The sequence below is a fragment of the Hibiscus syriacus genome, unplaced genomic scaffold, assembly GCF_006381635.1.
Source record: "Hibiscus syriacus cultivar Baekdansim isolate YM2019G1 unplaced genomic scaffold, ASM638163v2 tig00112809_pilon, whole genome shotgun sequence".
In the NCBI taxonomy this organism is placed as follows: Eukaryota; Viridiplantae; Streptophyta; class Magnoliopsida; order Malvales; family Malvaceae; genus Hibiscus; species Hibiscus syriacus.
The window spans coordinates 1-18,683 of NW_024063405.1; the positions used below are offsets into that span (position 1 = coordinate 1).

An 18,683-nucleotide genomic window follows, 5' to 3' on the forward strand; every position below is an offset into this window, starting at 1 on the left:
AGTAGCTTCTGAGGGCCTCGATTACTCCACTGAACTTTGACCATTAGAATTCGTCTATTCCGAAGAACGTTCATCTCTCTCCAAGATCTGAATGGGCTCCTCTTCATATGACAAATCAGGTCTCAACTCTCCTTCTTCAACCTGAATAATGTGACCTGGATCTGGACGGTATCTCCTCAACATTGATACATGAAAGACATCATGAATATGACTTAGCTCAGAAGGCAACTCAAGCTGATATGCAACAGGTCCTACCCTCTTCAAGATACGAAATGGTCCAATAAATCTTGGACTCAATTTACCCTTACGCCCGAATCTCAATACTTTCTTCCAGGGTGAAACTTTCAAAAAGACCCGATCTCCCACTTCAAACTGTATATCCTTCCTTCTTTGATCTGCATAAGATTTCTGCCTATCAATGCCTCTTTCAGACGGTCACGGATTAATCTCTGTGTCCTCCGTCTCTCGCACTAACTCAGGTCCCAACGTTTTCCTATCACGCAACTCAGTCCAACAGATCGGATGCGACATTTACGCCCATAGAGCGCTTCATAGGGTGCCATACGAATGCTGGTCTGATAACTGTTATTGTAAGCAAATTCAGCCAACGGCAAAAAGTTCTCCCACTACCATGAAAATCGATTACGCAACCCCGCAACATATCCTCCAGAATCTGAATTACTCTCTCAGATTGACCATCAATTTGTGGATGAAAGGATGTACTATAATCCAATCTTATCCCAAAGCCGTAACCGCCTTCCCATCTCAAAGTAAATCTCGGATCTCGATCAGAATAATAGACAATGGAACACCATGCAATCTGACAATCTCTGAAATATACAATCTTGCCAGCTTATCCAAGTATAATTTACTCGCACAGGAATGAAGTGAGATGACTTTGTAAGTCTGTCAACAATCACCCAAACTGAATCTTTTTTCGAAGGAGTCATAGGCAAGCCAGTAACAAAATCCATAGTAATACGCTCCCATTTCCATTCAGGAATCTTGATAGGCTGTAACAAACCTGATGGATGTTGATGTTCTGCCTTAACTTGCTGACAAGTCAAACACCTAGCCACAAAGTCAGATATGTCTTTCTTCATACCAATCCAATAATACCTCTCTCTCAAATTCGGTTCATCTTATCTCCTCCGGGGTGCATAGCATATGGACTACTATGAGCCTCAGTAAGGATGTCTACCTCAACTCAGCATCATCAGGCACACAATATCTACCTTTAAAGCATAAAACTTCATCCTGATCAATTGCGTAATCTGAGTTTGTCCCCTACTCTACTTGCTCAAAGATGGAAAGCAATGAGCTATCAAGGGGCTGCTTAGCTTTGATATCATCAACCAAGGTCAGCTTAACTTGCAATTCTGCTAACAAAGTGCCATCGTCATATAAATTCATCTTGGCCATTAAAGACCTCAACTCCGATACCGTCTTTCGACTCAAAGCATCTGCTACAATGTTTGCTTTACCAGGTGGTAATCATTCACGCAATCATAATCCTTTAGAAGCTCTAACCAGCGACGCTGTCTCAAATTAAGTTCCTTCTGGGTCAGAAGATACTTTAAGCTCTTATGATCTGTGAAAATGTAACACTTCTCTCCATAAAGATAGTATCTCCAAATCTTCAAGGCAAAAATTACTGCTGCCAACTCTAAATCATGAGTAGGATAGTTACTCTCATGCGGCCGCAGCTGACGGGATGCATAAGCCCCACCTTACTTTCCTGCATTAAAACACAACCAAGTCCTGAATGTGAAGCATCACTATACACTGTAAAATCCTCCCGGACTCTGGTTGAATCAACACCGGTGCTTGAGTCAAAACCGCCTTTAATTTCTCAAAGCTCTCCTGTTGTGCCTCGCCCCAGTCAAACAACACATTCTTCCTTAACAACTTTGTCAAAGGAGAAGCAATGATCGAGAAGCCCTCAACAAAACGTCGATAATAACCAGCCAAGCCCAAGAAACTACGGATTTCAGATACGTTCTTAGGTCGTTTCCAATTCATAATAGCCTCTATCTTGCTGGGATCCACCTGAACACCTCGCGCAGAATAATATGCCCCAGAAATGACACTTCTTGAAGCCAAAATTCACACTTGCTTAGTTTTGGCATATAGACGATGCTCTCTCAAAGTCCGCAGAACGATCTTCAAATGCTCGTCATGCTCTGCCTCAGTACGAGAATAGATCAGAATATCGTCAATGAAGACCACCACAAATTGATCCAATATGGTCGGAACACCCGATTCATCAAATCTATAAAAGCTGCAGGAGCGTTCGTCAAACCAAAGGCATCACTAAAATTCATAATGACCATATCTAGTACGAATGGCTGTTTTTGCAACATCAGATCCTTTAACTTTCAATTGATAATACCCCGAACGAAGATCAATCTTAGAGAATACAGTAGCTCCTCGCAATTGATCAAATAAGTCATCAATCCTGGGTAATGGGTATTTATTCTTGACCGTCATCTTGTTCAATTTCCGATAGTCAATACATAATCTTAGCGACCCATCCTTCTTTTTCACGAATAGAACTGGAGCTCCCCATGGTGAAGTACTATGTCGGATAAATCCTCGATCGAATAATTCTTGCAATTGGACTTTCAACTCCTTAAGTTCCTTTGGAGCCATACGATAAGGTGCCATAGAAATAGGTGAAGATCCCGGATAAGTCTCAATCTCGAACTCTACCTCTCTATCAGGAGGTAACCCAGGCAACTCCTCCGGAAAAACATCAGGAAACTCGCTAACTGTACGAATCTCCTCGATCGTGGACAATGCACCTTTGGTGTTCAAAATACAAGCAATGAAGGTCTCATATCCCTTCCGGATCATATGATCAATTTCCATCGCTGAAACTATATTGGAGAGATAACCACGCCGTTCACCAATTAACACAACAGTCCGACCATCTGAAGTCTTCAGAGTAGCCCACTTGTATTCGCAATCCAGCTTTACCTTGTGTTTATTCAACCAATCCATTCCAAGAATTAGATCGAACTCCCCTAAAGGAAGTTCCATAAGATCAGCGAGAAAAATTTCTCCCTGAACCTCGAGAGGACAACACCGAAATACTTTATTCACTAATACCGCTTGTCCTACTGGACTTGTAACTGTAACAGTATTTTCAGTGTTCTCGATCGGAATCTGTAGTTTCGAGATACTGAGCTCGATACATAGGAGTGAGTGGAGCCATTGTCCAATAATGCAAAGTATGGGGTAGAATTAATAGTAAATGTACCTGCAATAACCTCAGGCTCATCTCTGTCATCACGACGTCTAGTTACATAAACTAAAGCTGGCTGTCTAGCCTAAGAAGCTGTTGGCCCTCTATTTTGCTGAGGTCGGGCTCTACTGTCTGTCCTGGAAGCTGATCCTCGAGTCTTTCCTTGACTACGATCTCTAATTGGGGTCTGTACTGTAGTCTGCGAACGCACAGGAGTTTGGGTAGTGGTCTGCTCAAACGAAACTAACTGAGGACAATCCCTCCGATAATGACCACTAGATCCACACTGATAGCAAAGACCCATCTGTTACGACACTCTCCTGAGTGTTGTTTACCACAATACTCACAAAGGGGCCCATTATAATACGACGAGGAACCGCCTCGACTGACAGCTAAAGGTGAGGATGCTACAAGCCTGAAACGTGTATTGCTTCTCTGAGGGGCTGAAGTACGAGTCCTCTTTCCGGACTGTGCTGATGACTCCATCGGGCCTGAAAATTTCTTAGATCGATCTTGATCAACACGCTCTCTACCAGAAGCTAAAACCTCCACCTCTTCCGCATCTTTGGCTCTGCCCACCAGCACATCAAATATCTCATCCTGATGGGTTACAACTTGCCTACGCAGCTCGTATCTGAGTCCAATGGCAAATTTACGACATCGATCTCTCTCCGTAGGTACCATACTGAATCCATACTTCAGCAACTTCAGGAACTCGATCTCATATTCAGAAACAGTCATGTCTCCCTGAACCAGATCTTGAAACTGTTGTCATCTCTGAGCTAAGTAGCGCTCTCCCAGAAAACGGCTCCGAAAGCGATCCTTAAAGAAATTCCAGGTCAACGATCGGTAGGAACACTACTGGTCACTGACTCCCACCAAGTGTAGGCATTGCCATCTAACATCGCCACAACACCCTGATATCTCTTAGTTGAGTCCAAACCCAACTGATCCATGTGTCTCTCTGTATCCTGGAGCCAATCTTCAGCTTCAGTAGGAGCTCCACCTATTTGTCCCCTAAAAGTTCTAACTCCATTGGCAATCAAAGTCTGCGAAATAGGAACCTCAGCTACAACACCAGTATCTCTGACTGTTCCCTGTATTAACTGCAGAAATTGTCTACCAAAATTCTCATCCAAAGCAACTCTGGTAGACTCTGACTCAATATCGGTCGCTCCTATTATCGGTGTAGTCATGCCAATACCAGCGGCAGGAGGCAGATCCGTTGGGGTCGTAGGAGCATGATCACCTATCGGAGGTGGGGGATCTACCCGTATCTCATCGATCGGATCTGCGAATCTAGCCACTCGACCTCGTCCACGGCTAGTTCGACGACCACGTCTAGCACTCATTTTGATGGATCTCAAGTTTACTACAGAAGATAACTTAGGGTTAGATAAGCACTTGGAGTCTCAAACATAGTTAAAATCTTAATACTTTGTGACATGGCCTTAGTAACTCGTTTTGTAAATATTTCAAAACCGTATTTTCAATGTGGACTCATACACAGTCCGAGGGTTAAAAACCAAAAGCTCTGATACCAATAAATGTAACCCCCTAGACCCGGCCTATGCGTTTCGACTAAGTCTAGTGGATCACATTATGATTATTAAATACATTTTTCGAAACCGTTATTCCATCAATATAAAATCACATTATAAATAACCTGAAATTATAAACAAATTATACTATCAAATCCAACTCGTAAATATAGTACCAATAAATAATAATGTAATTTAAAACATGTCTTCAAATTCAATATCACAATAAACCGAGCAGTATTAGCAAAAGAGTTATCATTATAAAATCCGATATTTTAAAATAAGGTCCATGTCACCAAAAAAAAGTCAACTTGCCAGATAAAAACATTACAATCTGATTTACTTCAAGAGATATGTTGATGCTCCAAGTGCTCGAACCAAGGTATCTAACCAACAGTATCTGAAAGGGAAAACATTTTCAAAAGGTGAGCTAAGCTCAGTGTGTCCCAACATTTCCATAAAATCACAATAGGTACAAATCATAGTCCAGTAATCTCACAAATTCGTAAAAGAGTTTAACTTTTTGAAAATCATAGTTTAAACCCTTTTCCGGTACACCATCAGTAGTTCCCAAAATTATTTTCCATATAGCTTACTTTATGCATAGCAAAAAAAAGCCGACTTAAGGATAGGCTCTGAAGCTTGTATCCTTAAGCCCAAGTCAATAAGTCCATATAGCTTACCCTAAGCACACAGCAAAGGAAAGCCGACCTAATGAAACATCTTGGGGCCCTCAAGAGTCACATTAGGCCCAGTTAGCTTGATCAGAGCTATTCCATCGTAATTCAATTCCAAATTCAATTGCACCGTGACACAAATTCCATAAATCCAAAAACATGGTAATCATATACCAGTTCAAAACAATAACCAATGAATTCGGTGTACCACATATTAAAACCAATAAAACAGTTCAGTAATAAGTAGGGAACACACATCGACAATAGATTCAAATAACAAATCTACTGATTGCTGGTTTCACCACGCTCTGATATAGTTTTCGAACGGGTGAATACTGGTACACGTGGTTTAACTGATCTAGAAGAGCTGGGTCGAGCTGTCGAACGATCCGTAGAGTCTCTTGTACCTTCAAACAATAATATTTATCAGTCCCAAATCCTATTTAATTGTTCAAAGCTAAACTTCTTAAGTATAAGCATTTTTCGGGTTTGAGTATCAATTTGAGGTATTTCGAGTCTGAATTTGGCCAAACGGATTGCGGAATCGGAATCAGGGCGTCGAAAAACATAAAGTATAACTTTTCAAAAATTCAAATTCTTGGTCAAAATCAAAGTCAACCACTTTGACCGTAGATTTGGAGACCTTCGGATTCGAATTTGACAAAACGGACCACGGAAACGGATTCGGCACGTCGAAAACTATCAGGATAGGTATACTCGAAAAAGATTAACGGTCGTTTAATGCTCGGTCAAAGCCATTTTAAGTTTTGGTCAAAGAAAGTCAACGGTCAACGGTCAACGGTCGGGTCGGGTCAACGGTCGGGTCGGGTCAACGGTCGGGTCGGGTCAGACCGGTCAAACCGATTCAGACCGGTCAAACCGGTTGAAACCGGTCAAACCGGTCAGAACCGGTTGAAAACCAGTTAAACCGGTTTCCAGCAGCCACTCGCCCTGCGGCGGCGCGTGTGGCGCGTGAGGCGTCCTCCGGGGCCCTAAAAATCCCAAAAAAATTTCTAAAAATTATTTTGAGCGATTTCGAGATACTTACAACGATCGGTTCAAATTTTTGAACGGCGGAGAGCTCGATTTCAAATCGGCCGAATCTTTGACTGCACCACCTCCTCACGCGCCGCCGTCTACGGCGGACAAGGTTGACACCGGTGAACTCGGAACGGCACAAGGAACACGATGGTGCGGGAGGTGTCATAAACGGAGCAACGATCAGCGGTGAATTTAAGATTTCCTCGGCGATAGAGCTAACAAAACTGTCGCTACTTTGACTGGAAATTCCCGACGTTTGGCCGCGTTTCGCTTCAATTAATTTGAAGGGTTTGTTCCTCGCTCGATGATGAACACAACGGTGGTTTTAAAACGATGATCGGAATTTGGACGACGTCGGAATCGGAGTTGGAAACTGCGTATGGGAAAGGAAAATTGGGAGCATTTTGGTTCTGAAAATCAGAACCAAATGTACGCTTATAATCAAAGCTGCCGACAGTTTTAGGGTAAATTCAAGGCTTGGTCCTTGGATTTCCTTCACTTCTAAAATGGCCTATAAACTCTCATAAATTTTGATTTAGTCACCAACAATTTACCAATTTTCACAATTAACCTCCAATTTCAATTAAATATTATTTTGTAAATATTCGGGTTGTTACAGAAAATATATATATAAATGTTTAAGATTTTAATCAATTTTTTTTTTAAAAAAAAAGGCAAAACAGACAGGACATTACTAGAAACACCTCTGCTCATTTAGACAACTGATATCTGTTTTAAACCGTCTTGAAGACACTTGTTTTCCAAGATATATATCTGAAGTCAAATACAAGTTTGAATAAGAAACAACTGTAACTTCGAATGAATCTATCAAGGTTGATATCTAACGAAACCTTATGAGAATCCAAATGAAAATGTAACCCCTCAGACCGATGCGGGTAGCCCGATCCGATCCGGGGTGTCACATTTGGGCCACCGGAGCGACCCACTGTAAAAATAGAGGAAAATTTAAAAATTTTATTGAAACGTGTAACTTATAAAATCAATTGTCACTATTTAAAAATAAAATAGATTTCCAGACTCGTATATAAATCAAAATACAATTACATGCCCCCTAATCACATGTACCATACTTTGCAACAACGTCGGACGAACTCCCTTACTGAAGTCGATAGATGCACTGATACAATTCTTTTAACCTGAAAATGTGAGTAATAGTGTGAGCTTTGGAAAGCTCAGTAATACAGAACTACCAGATGATGCTGATGAACGTGCAGATACAGATAAATATTTATTTCCTTATTGTTTCTGAACATTTACATATTTTTATGCTGAGCAGAGATCTTACTGATATTTCAGGTGGTAACGGACAATGAGCTTTTAGTTCAGAGAAATATTTTGGATGGCTGAGTTCAGGAGATCAGAATAGGTTTTCTAGTGTGTTCCCAAAAACCATGTAACTTTTCAGATCTTTTTAAAATATATATATATATATATACCCCCATCCCATCACAACATAATGTGTAGGTTCCCCAGAACCATACACCCAACACAACACAACATATAAGGCCCTGAGCACAAAGCCGAGGTACCTGCGGAAATTCTTCCTTCAACAATACCCCCCAGTTAAAACATTTTTCCGTCATTAAACGAAGATATCAGAAATCAAAACAGAATTCAGAACAGATATCATAACAGAATCCATATCAGAAATCAGAACAGAATTCAGGTCATTTATCATAACAGAATTCAAGTCGGAAATCAGATAAAATATTTATATGATTAGGGAACACACCAGAGTTTACAGATATTATTCAGAGATGCTAAATAATCTTAGCAGGTAGAGAAACACAGATTTTCAGTATACCGATAAAATACCGGACGTTAGAAATACTATTGGAAAAGTTCAATAACTGACGGAATCATCAGTTATTCAGAATGTGAATTATCAGGATCATATCTTATTTGGACAGTTTTCAGAAGTTATACGTAATCAGAAGGGTATTCAGAATCCTTTACATCCATGTCAATTGATCGGATAATTGAACAATCTTGAGAACGAAGATTCAGAAGGGTATTCATTTTCCTTTCAGGGTATTTACTCGTTAATACCACAATTTCTTGTCCATAGATCATCTTCAGAATCATCGCTGAATAGATCTTCCAATGGTCTTTATTTCGTTTCCAAGCTTCCACGATATCATGACATACTGACATGCTTGATTTGTAGTTCATGTTCCATAAGGACATTACATCTTATAAACTCATCAGAATTTCCAGACTTATCCAATCCACTTACTTAATCCTCAGTCATTGAGGTTACCTAGTTTATTTAACAGTCATATCCATTCCAGTTACTTCGGGATTTTTTAGAGTAATTCAAACGTTCCTAAATTTCATACACATGTTGCACTTCCGTTCCATTCAATTTGGTCTTCGTGGTTGATTTGTCGAACAAACGTCCAATTCCTAGTACTGAATACAATCTAGATCTGAGCTGAACTGAATACTTCCAAAATTTGTCATCGAGCCAAACTTGAAAAGACGAACACATGTTCCAGTAATATCTATGTCATTCAGGTATTGACATAGCTTTAAGGTTGATCTACTCACTTAAATTATTTTTCATTACCTTTAAAGGTAGTCCAATACCTATGCTTACTTGGATTCCTTAATTAATCCAAGACATTTACTTAATTTAGGCCATAAGGGTATTTTGGTAATTTTGATGTTCAGTTTTATTTCATTCATTTCAGAGCTCAAGGATATCCAATCATTCCTGAGCTTGGTGACATTCTTGAGTCATTTCCATTACAGGGGTATTTTGGTCATTTTACAGATCCACAGTATTTCAATCTTTTTCCTCCATCCGATCTTATTATTTAATTCAATCTCATCATTTGTTTCAGTCCTTTCGAATAATTCTGACAGCAGAATACCCCCGATAAATTATTCTTCAGGTATTTACTCATTTCTCGGATATTTTCGGGTCAAGTGCCTTCTCAGATTTTACAAACGGAATATCATGAATTTTCCTGCTAAGTCAGAATCTTAACAATCAAATCTGTACTTAATCGAGTTAAGTACAAATCCTCAAAGTACTTTCTTCTTCAGGGTCAACTCTGACTATTTTACCTCTCAAGGGCATTTTCATAATTTCTTAACCAGATAATTTCGATATTAGCTCTTAACGAAAATAATATAATTTAGAGATCCTATGATTAATTACTTTCTTGAACACTCTCTGATCTTGAAATAACTCTCTTAACACACTTCTAGTATCTTGCATAAACCCTATTGGGTTTAAAAACCGGTTATCCATAATTTCTAAGTATGACTATCATTTCTTATCATTTTCCATATAAGGGTAATTTCGTTTTTTTACCATACCGAAGTATTCTCATAATTTCCCATCCAAGTACCTTTAACATTTAACCATTGATGATATAAAATATAATTTACAAATCCATGTTTGATTTCTTTATCACTAAGCACATAACTTGTAATTTAATCCTAACAATCTTTCAATCTCTTATATTAGTCATTCGATCCGTATTCAGTTACATAATTTCTACCACATTTGTATCGACTGAATAAATTATTCAACTCCACAAAAGTGACCAACATTATCTTATTCATGCATTTACCAATATCAACATGTTCCATAAAGCATAAAGAGGTAGTAAAGTATTACTTCGATTTCCGTGCAATACTGATCGACCATAAAAATTTCATTTGAACGCCTTTGATCTTCAATTCAACTTCCAATAATTCCTCAGATACATATCAACATAAATTATATCAGAAACGGAGCTTAATTACGATAAACAAATCGAATCGGGTGATAAATCAGTGAAAGACGGCTTACCGGGTTCGAATTTGGCGAAACGGACTTTGGATTCGGATTCAGGACGTCGAAAGTATAAAATACGACTTTTCGGAAATTTGGAATATTCGGTCAAAATCAAAGTCAACGGGTTTGACCGGCAATTTCGAGGTCTTCGGGTTCGAATTTCAAAAAACGGACAGCGGAATCGGATTTGGAACGTCGAAAAATATCAGGATAGGTATACTCGGTCAAAGTCAAAGGTCGTTTAATTCCCGATCAAAGCCAGTCAAAGTTTTGGTCAACAGTGGTCAACTCCGGTCAATGGTCAACGGGTCAACGATCAACGGGTCGGGTCAACGGGTCGGGTCAACGGGTCGGGTTGTGACCGGTCAAACCGGTCAACTATGCACCAAAACTGGTCAAACCGGTCATTTTTTTCTTCCCCACACGCAGTGGCGGCGTGTGGGGGCGCGTGAACAGTTCTAAAATCCCGGAAAAATTTCCAAAAATTATTTTGAGCGATTTCGAGATACTTACAAAGCTCGGTTTATAATTTTGAACGGCGGAGAGCTCGATTTCAACAAATCGAAAACTTTGACTGCTTCACCTCCTCACGCCCCGCTGTCGACGGAGACCAAGGATGACACCGGCAAATTCGGAACGATGCAACGAACACGATGGTACGGGAGGTGTCGTAAACGGATGACCCGATCATCGTGAATCGATGAAAAACCAACTAAAACCGAGTTATTACCGACGATACTTCCGACTGAAATTCACGACGAACAGCGATGATTCACGACGAAAGGTTTGAGGGGTTTTGTTCCTCGATTGACAACGAACACGATGATGGTTTCGGCTCGTCGTTTGGAGGTCGGACGACGAGTAGATCAGAATTGGAAGTTGGGTTGTTGGAGAGAAAAAACTGAAAAATTTTCTGATTCTGCGCACGGGGAGAGTTTATAATTCTCTCCTATAAAAAATTAGCTAAACCAAGAGTTTAGTCACTGAACTTCCTGCACTTCATAAAACGGTCTGCCAACTTTAAAAAATTACAATTTAATCCCCTGTTTCTTTTAAAAAACCAAATTAAATCTACCGCTTTATAATTTCTTAATTTTAACCCCTAAATTGGAGTGTTACAGAAAATATGGTAATTGTAAACCTTGAATAGTACCAACATCAAAACAGTTTTCCACTCTGTTACCGGACAAGATGTTGGAAACACGTTAGCATTCCAACTGGAACATCCTCCTGAAGATGAAGAACAAGAACAAGATTTTCAAGCTCCAGTCTCAACTGCTAGTTGAGAGGGCAATGGTACAGCCGAACATACGATCATCTCTGGCCGAAAACTTAAACAAGTTTTTTTTTTAAAATTATGATTCGACACTGGTGTGAGTTGTTCTTGAAGCCAAAAACGTAATCTACAGTGCTGTTGGTGTATTTACAGACACTAAATAACCACCACTGGCCAAAGGCTTGAAACTATTTTCACCAATAAAGCAGAGCAAGCATGACAAAGAAACCAATCAACAAAAGAAGATTCTTCAATACATTATCTGCCTGCTGCCATCGAGTCGTCGGTGGGGGGAACCCATGAGCATGACCACTATGAAACGTATGGAATCCATAAGGAAATCCTGAAGGTGTTCCATACATAGCAGGACCTGGATATCCATGAAACTGAATATTGAACAAGGATGGCAATAAGCCTCCAAAACCCATTGTGAAGTTACCGATTCTTGCAGTTGCCATTGGAACAAAACCGCCCATTAGTCCAAACCCGTAATTCACAAACTGGTTTGTTTCCAGGGGAGGAGGAGGAGCAGTTGCTGGTCTGTGTCCTGCTGGGCGGTTAGGGATTTCCGTGCCCGAATACCGGATCAGTCTGGTTTTTGCCCCTGCCATAAAGGGGAACAAGTTTTTCCTCTTGTACGAGGGCCTTGCAAACTGGGCATTCTTGACAATTAGAGTGATGGTGCAACCACCGGTATAGACATGGCCAGCAGAATAGATGACCACAAAGTGTGACGACTGGATCTTGAGCCAATTCAAAGCAGATATTGCATTCGAAATCACCAGCATCATTAGCATTACTACTACTCGAGCAAGATTGACTTGGGGGAGGCATGCTTGTTGATTCCCCAAAACCACTCACCATTGCTTATATACCTAAACCAAAAGATCAAAATATCATGAGGAAAATGCACGAATTGAAAGGGCAAAACTTAAATAAAAAAATCCAGAAATTCAAGTTATGGAATTAAAAGAAAACAACACCACTTTCAGTCAATCACTTCAAACCCAGTTCCCATTTTTCAAAAAAATCCACCACAAGCCTGATAGAACTCTAAAAATCAAAGCTTTCGAATTCATCAAATTATTCCCATAAACGATACTAATAATTAACCAATCTCAACAATTTATTAGATTTAGGCAAAAAAACGAAATCCCTAATCTAAAATCAGAATATAAATCAAATTTTAAAAACTCCCAGAAAAATATAGAAACACGACCGCATCTGCATTCATCACAAAGTATAATCTAACAAAATTATAAATTAAAAGAAAAGCGAGACAGTTCTAAGAATTGGGTAAAAGAAACTAACCTGAGAATCCAAAGAATTGATTGATAGAGTCAAGGGCCAAGTTTCTTAAATGGGTGTTAATTACTCTCTGGAAGATTCGAGGGTACTCGAAAATTTCCGTGTTGTTTATTCCAACTCTAAGTCAATTTAGAGTGGGAATTGAAGTTTCTTTTTATATTTAACTTTCACAGAAATTTTCGCTCGGAAATTGGAAGCGAAACTACCCGAATTTAATTATTTTATATTTTATAATTTGTAAATAAAATAATTGAAAATCCTTATATAAAATACCTTCATTCGTCTACATCTTAAATATAACATAATATATTGTTAGTAATATTTAAAAAAAATCGTAAAAATTGCTCAACTACTTTAATTATAATGTTTTAATATAAATCTTAATAAAAATAAAAATATTTAATATAAATTTATAATTCAAATATTTTCAACCAATTTTGTCTTAATTTCGACCTCCCTTTGCCAACTTGAGCCGGAATTCATGACCAAGTCCAAAAAGAAGTTTCGTTGAAACCATCCAAGCAGAACTGGAAAACCAGATCTAAACACTGGACACAATCAGGGAAGATGTAAACTCGAACCAAAATTAGATTGACTGAACAATGTAATAGGTATATATGATCAGGTCCAGATCTACTTACTCGTAGAGGTGGAACTTCATTAACTCGAATTCAACATAAGGTTAATACAACGTATACACAGCAAAATATATGTTATTGCTAGAGTTCCAAATGGCTGGCACCAGTTGATGAACTACCAGAACCGTTCATCATCTTCTTCAAAACCACTGTCCTTGCCATCCTAATATTCCGGCTACATGTATCGGCCTGTTGACCCAATTCCTCGATGGTTGTCATAAATGCTTCCAACTTTCTCTTGATCTCATCCATCGCGAGCTTCAGTGCATCTTCTTCTCTAAGTGCAAAATCAGCGTCATACAATAGTGATTCCATCTCAATTTCCAACTTCCTGATGAGCACTCTTATGTTTTCCAAGTCATGGATTGCGAAGTACGAACGACTCCACATTTCGTTTATTAACTCCTTCTGCTCTTTCAGATCCTTCTCGTAGCGCTTCCAAAGCCAATTGCACCATTTACCAACTGTACCGATAGGTGCCAATGCAGCTGCCAAAGCTGCTACAACGGGCGGTGCAGCTATCGCTGCAGCCACCACAGAGAAGATCACCACTGAGACGAAAGTGGCTACGAACAACACATTCGACACCCTCCTCCACGTTTTCAAAGATTTCAACTTCTTATCGAGATTTCTCTTCCGAGCTAGCAATTTCTGTAGCATTAATTCCTGCTGCCTACGAACCGAATCAAACAGTATAAAGAACTCCTTAGTGAATGGCTCCTCTGCTGCTTTAAATTTCCCTAGTTCTTCCAAAGTCTTCACAAATTTCCTCTCACCATCCTCGACTCGTAAACCCGCCTCTTCGTCAAAATGCCTAACAGCCAACTGAATAATTAACTGATTGTTTCGAGCACGTTTGAGGCAATTCTCAAGAGCTGCGCAAAATTCTAATGTCTTTTTACTGTTCTCAAAGTATTCCTCGACCAAAGAAAACAAGTCTGGGTTTTCCATATATCTCTCTGACGTTCCAAAATGATTTTCACCGCTTCCTCGTTGGTTTCAAGAAGACATCCAATAACCTGTTTGAGCGAGTCAAAAGATAAGGATCGAACATCCAAACCAGCAGCTAGTGTGCCAATGACATCGTTAGTGCGTCGATGGAGGGTCCCATCAAATTGCTGCAAAGTTGAATCCTTTCTACAAGCAGCCTCGTAGGAGCTCAAGTCTGATTCGAACAGAGAATCGGTCCTGCCTTGGGAAGATGATTCTGGACCACTTACTGCTTTGCTAGACTTGCACCCCATCATCATAGTTGATGAAGATTCAAATCGTTATGGAGAAGATCTTTAAAACCCAGAGAATTTTTTCAAGTTTTAAGTACCCAGTAATCTAATAGACTCCTATTGGCCTACTCAAATGAAAACTTTGTCTTTTGAAGTGAAACAAAAGAACAAGGAAAGCTTGGGTAAGATCTTAAAAATCCAGAGATTGTTTTCGAGTAGTTATCCCCAAAAGGTTAAAAAGATTGAATCTATGGTATATAATCCCGGAAATGGATGAACTTAAAGTACCTGAATTTCAGCTGAAAAGTGAAAGATGCGATGGTTTCCAGATCACTGATTTCTCCTCACCTGAGATCCTTGGCAGATTATAAAGATCTAAAACCGAAGCTGACCACAAACAAGCTATGATGTAGTGAACTCAAGGAGCAATCTTGACACACAATTACAAGGGATAAGGATTTCAATAGGAGAAAAGGGGGGCATTATGAGATGAAAAATGAGAGAAAATAAGACGGGATAGATAAGAGGAATGAAGTCCAAGGCGCGTCTTTGTCCAACAACCGTAGGGGTTAAGGGTAACAATAGAGTTTGATTCTTCTCACTCTCACGTAGTCAAAAAGAAAGAAAATATAATTGGTAAAGCTTTAGTGCCAAAAGCCGACTGCCCAGAGACATGGCGGAACCTTCGAAGGTACTTCCCTCAAGGTGATAATTTTTTTACCCTGACTACCAATATTGATTTTTTATTTCTTTCAAACTTTATATTTTTAATAAAAATAATATTTTTTTTTCTTATTCTTTTCTATATTCTTCCTCTACCTCTTTACTTTCATCCATCTCTCCCCACCAAAAGAACTTCCCATAGCCCCAAACAAAAACATGCGGGAAACCATAAGCAAAACAAAATCAAAAGGCAAATAAAAAGATGTATTGAACCAGCAGCAAAAAAAAAAAAAAAATTCGAGGAGGAAAAACTGATGGCTCACCTCGAAAACCAACATGAGCTGTGTACACCCAAGACCAAATTCGAGACCAAATTCAACTTCACATGTCACATTATTCTTCGAATATATAGTATATATTACATTATTAATTTAGACCTATAATATGTGTCACGTTAATATTTTAAACATATATAACTTATTATATAAATGATAAGCGTTGGTTGTATGTTCAAAGTGTTTTAAAAATATATATATAAACCAAAATTATTATTCAATGAAATGTTAAGTGTATTTTTATCCTCGTGTTCATTTTAAATTAGTCATCAAATTTTTAAATATTTCAATTTTATCTCTAAAATTATCTAAATATAAAATTAGTTTCAACCAAAATTTCAACTTAGATTTTATTTTTTTGCAAACATATAGTAATATATCTCGACCTAACGGTTTTATTAAGATGGGTCGTAATTAACATATACATATGATTTATAGATAATATTAAAATATTAAAAAGTTTCGAGATCAATTTAGAACGAGAGTTATAATTTGATTATTAAATTAGAATATTTAAAAAATTAAGAATTGACTAAAAATAAAAGTTATATTTTATAAATAAAATTAACATATTTAAAAGTTTAAAGATAAATTTAAAATAAAAATTATTATTTAAAATAATGCAGTACAATTAACTCTTATTATTGTTGTGGATTTTTTATCCTAATAAAATAATTGCCATAAAAATCACGGGAAAAAGTTTTGGGTAAATTACATGATTGATCACTTATTTCTAAATTTTGTACAGTATTTGTTCATTAAATTTAAAAAATATAATATTTTGTCACTTTTTTGTATTTAATTAAAATGCGATCACTGAGAATTAACTATCATTATACCTCTAACATATTACTGATGTGGTAAGAAGAATATATAAAATTAAGAAAGATAAACTACATAAATAATTACTAATATTTAAGTGCATTTTCATTTTTCTCACCGAAGCTCGTCATTGGCAATCTTACCCTTGGCACACCCTTTCTTGCTGTTCATCTTCTACATTGGTTGGAGCAAGGTGTAAACGTAATCTGGCTCCAGAAAAACAAGCCATTAAACATCAGAAATTAGATGGAGAAAGATCGAGATAGGTTCTTATACGTTTCTTTCCCTTTGCATGTTTCATCTACTGTTATTTGTAACTTTCTCTAAATGTGGTTTTACCTGTGGCATGAGCTCTTCCATTGCTAAAACTGTTGGCAAATTCCATATAAGGGTTTGTTTCTATGTGAAATTTGGTTTGTGCTTTCCTTGAAGTCTTACGTTTGAGAACAAGTAACATCATTTGTTTCAACAGTTCATCAAATGTAAATAAACAGAATCACTTCATTTTGACAAGGCCTAAAGAGCTTGAATTCGAAACAACACAGAGAGTGTGTCCAGATAGAGTAAAGAGCACCGCAGAGCTTGAGAAAGAAATGATGACTAAAATTCTGAAGTTCAGAGCAAGACCATTGAACGAGTAGGTTTTGTTAATATGTCGTCCGGTTTATGTGTATTAAATTGATCCCTCTTTATTTTTCACTGTTTAAGATTTTTATCCAGTAAACTTTCTTTAATTCGTTGTCCATTTTTTTCTCCGGTGCAGATTTTTGACACTCCGCCACTACCTTCAATACTAAAAAGTCCCCCAAAACCTCCAGAATTTTAGGTAAACTAGGCCAATAAGCTTTCTATAATTCGTTATCCATTTGCACAGCAGTTACGCTTATACCTTGCTATGATCAACGAAGAAGATGAACAGCAAGAAGGGGTATGCCAAAAGATGAACAGCAAGGAGGGGTATACCAAAGGCAAGATTATCAAGGATAAACGTAATGGAGAAAACGAAAATTAGTGACTATTTTTGTAGTTTATCTTTGTTAATTATATAGATTCATTGTATCACATTAGTAATCTATTAAAGGTCTAATGACATTAATTCTCAAGAATCATATTTTACTTAAATAAAAACATAAATGATCAAATATTAAATATTTTAAATTTAATAAGAAAAATATAAACAAAAAATTAAACAAAAGTGATAAGTTTACCTAAAAGTTTTTTCTAAAATTTCCCTTGGAAATCACGGACTTATTCTCGTCTCTCTTCACTCCTCCCCGCCAGTGCAGCCAAACAAGCTTCTCAGTTCTCACGCCACCACTCAATGTCAGCCCGTCTTTCTGTTCTCACCCAAGCCCTCTCTTGCCGTTAACCCAGGAAATCAGATCAGGTAATTTTCTAAACCCTAAACTCAACTTGAATTTTGATTTGTACTTTTGAGTCACGAGACAGAGTTTGAGACCACTCTGCTATATTTCATTTTCTGTTTCCGATCCTACTACTTGTTACATTCTGCTTACCTCATCGAGAATGATAATTTAAGGTTTTTTTTAAATATATTTTTGTTTATTATTTGAAATAAAAATACTCAAAATTACCATAACGTAACTTGTATCACTTAACGAAGATTTTTAACGACGGTTAACGTCCGAGCACCTAAAATGGTAACGGAGAAAACATTAGGCGCCTAATTTTAATGAAAAATTCTTTACGCATTAAAACGTTTTTTCAAGGTATAGTTTGGACACTTATTTTTGTATTAAGTTATTTTGAAATAACATCAAAACTTTGAAAACTTTCATTTCAACCTCTAAATTCACGTCGACTACCCTTTGTCGTCAACGAAGCTCCCCCGTGACCGTGACCGATCGACGGTTTATACCCCCCGAACCCTGGGATGAAAATCGTGATCCCACGCGATTTCGATGACCAATCGGCATCAACTAAGGCGGCGTATAACTAGGATGATGGCAGAGACTATGTCGACGACGGTGATCGTGGTCGAAAAGGGCGATAATAGCGGGTTAGTGTTAGGATTTGGGGATTTTATGAATTTTGAGTTTTTTTATAATTTAAAAGAAATTAATTTTTTTATAAATATAAT

General features: G+C 38.0%; 2 pseudogenes; both read right to left on the reverse strand.

The window, feature by feature from the left end:
• Window positions 1-11,638: 11,638 nt before the first annotated feature.
• Window positions 11,639-13,024, reverse strand: LOC120183747 (annotated as a pseudogene).
• Window positions 13,025-13,465: 441 nt separating this feature from the next.
• On the reverse strand, window positions 13,466-15,314 carry LOC120183746 (annotated as a pseudogene).
• Between the last annotated feature and the right edge of the window lie 3,369 nt (window positions 15,315-18,683).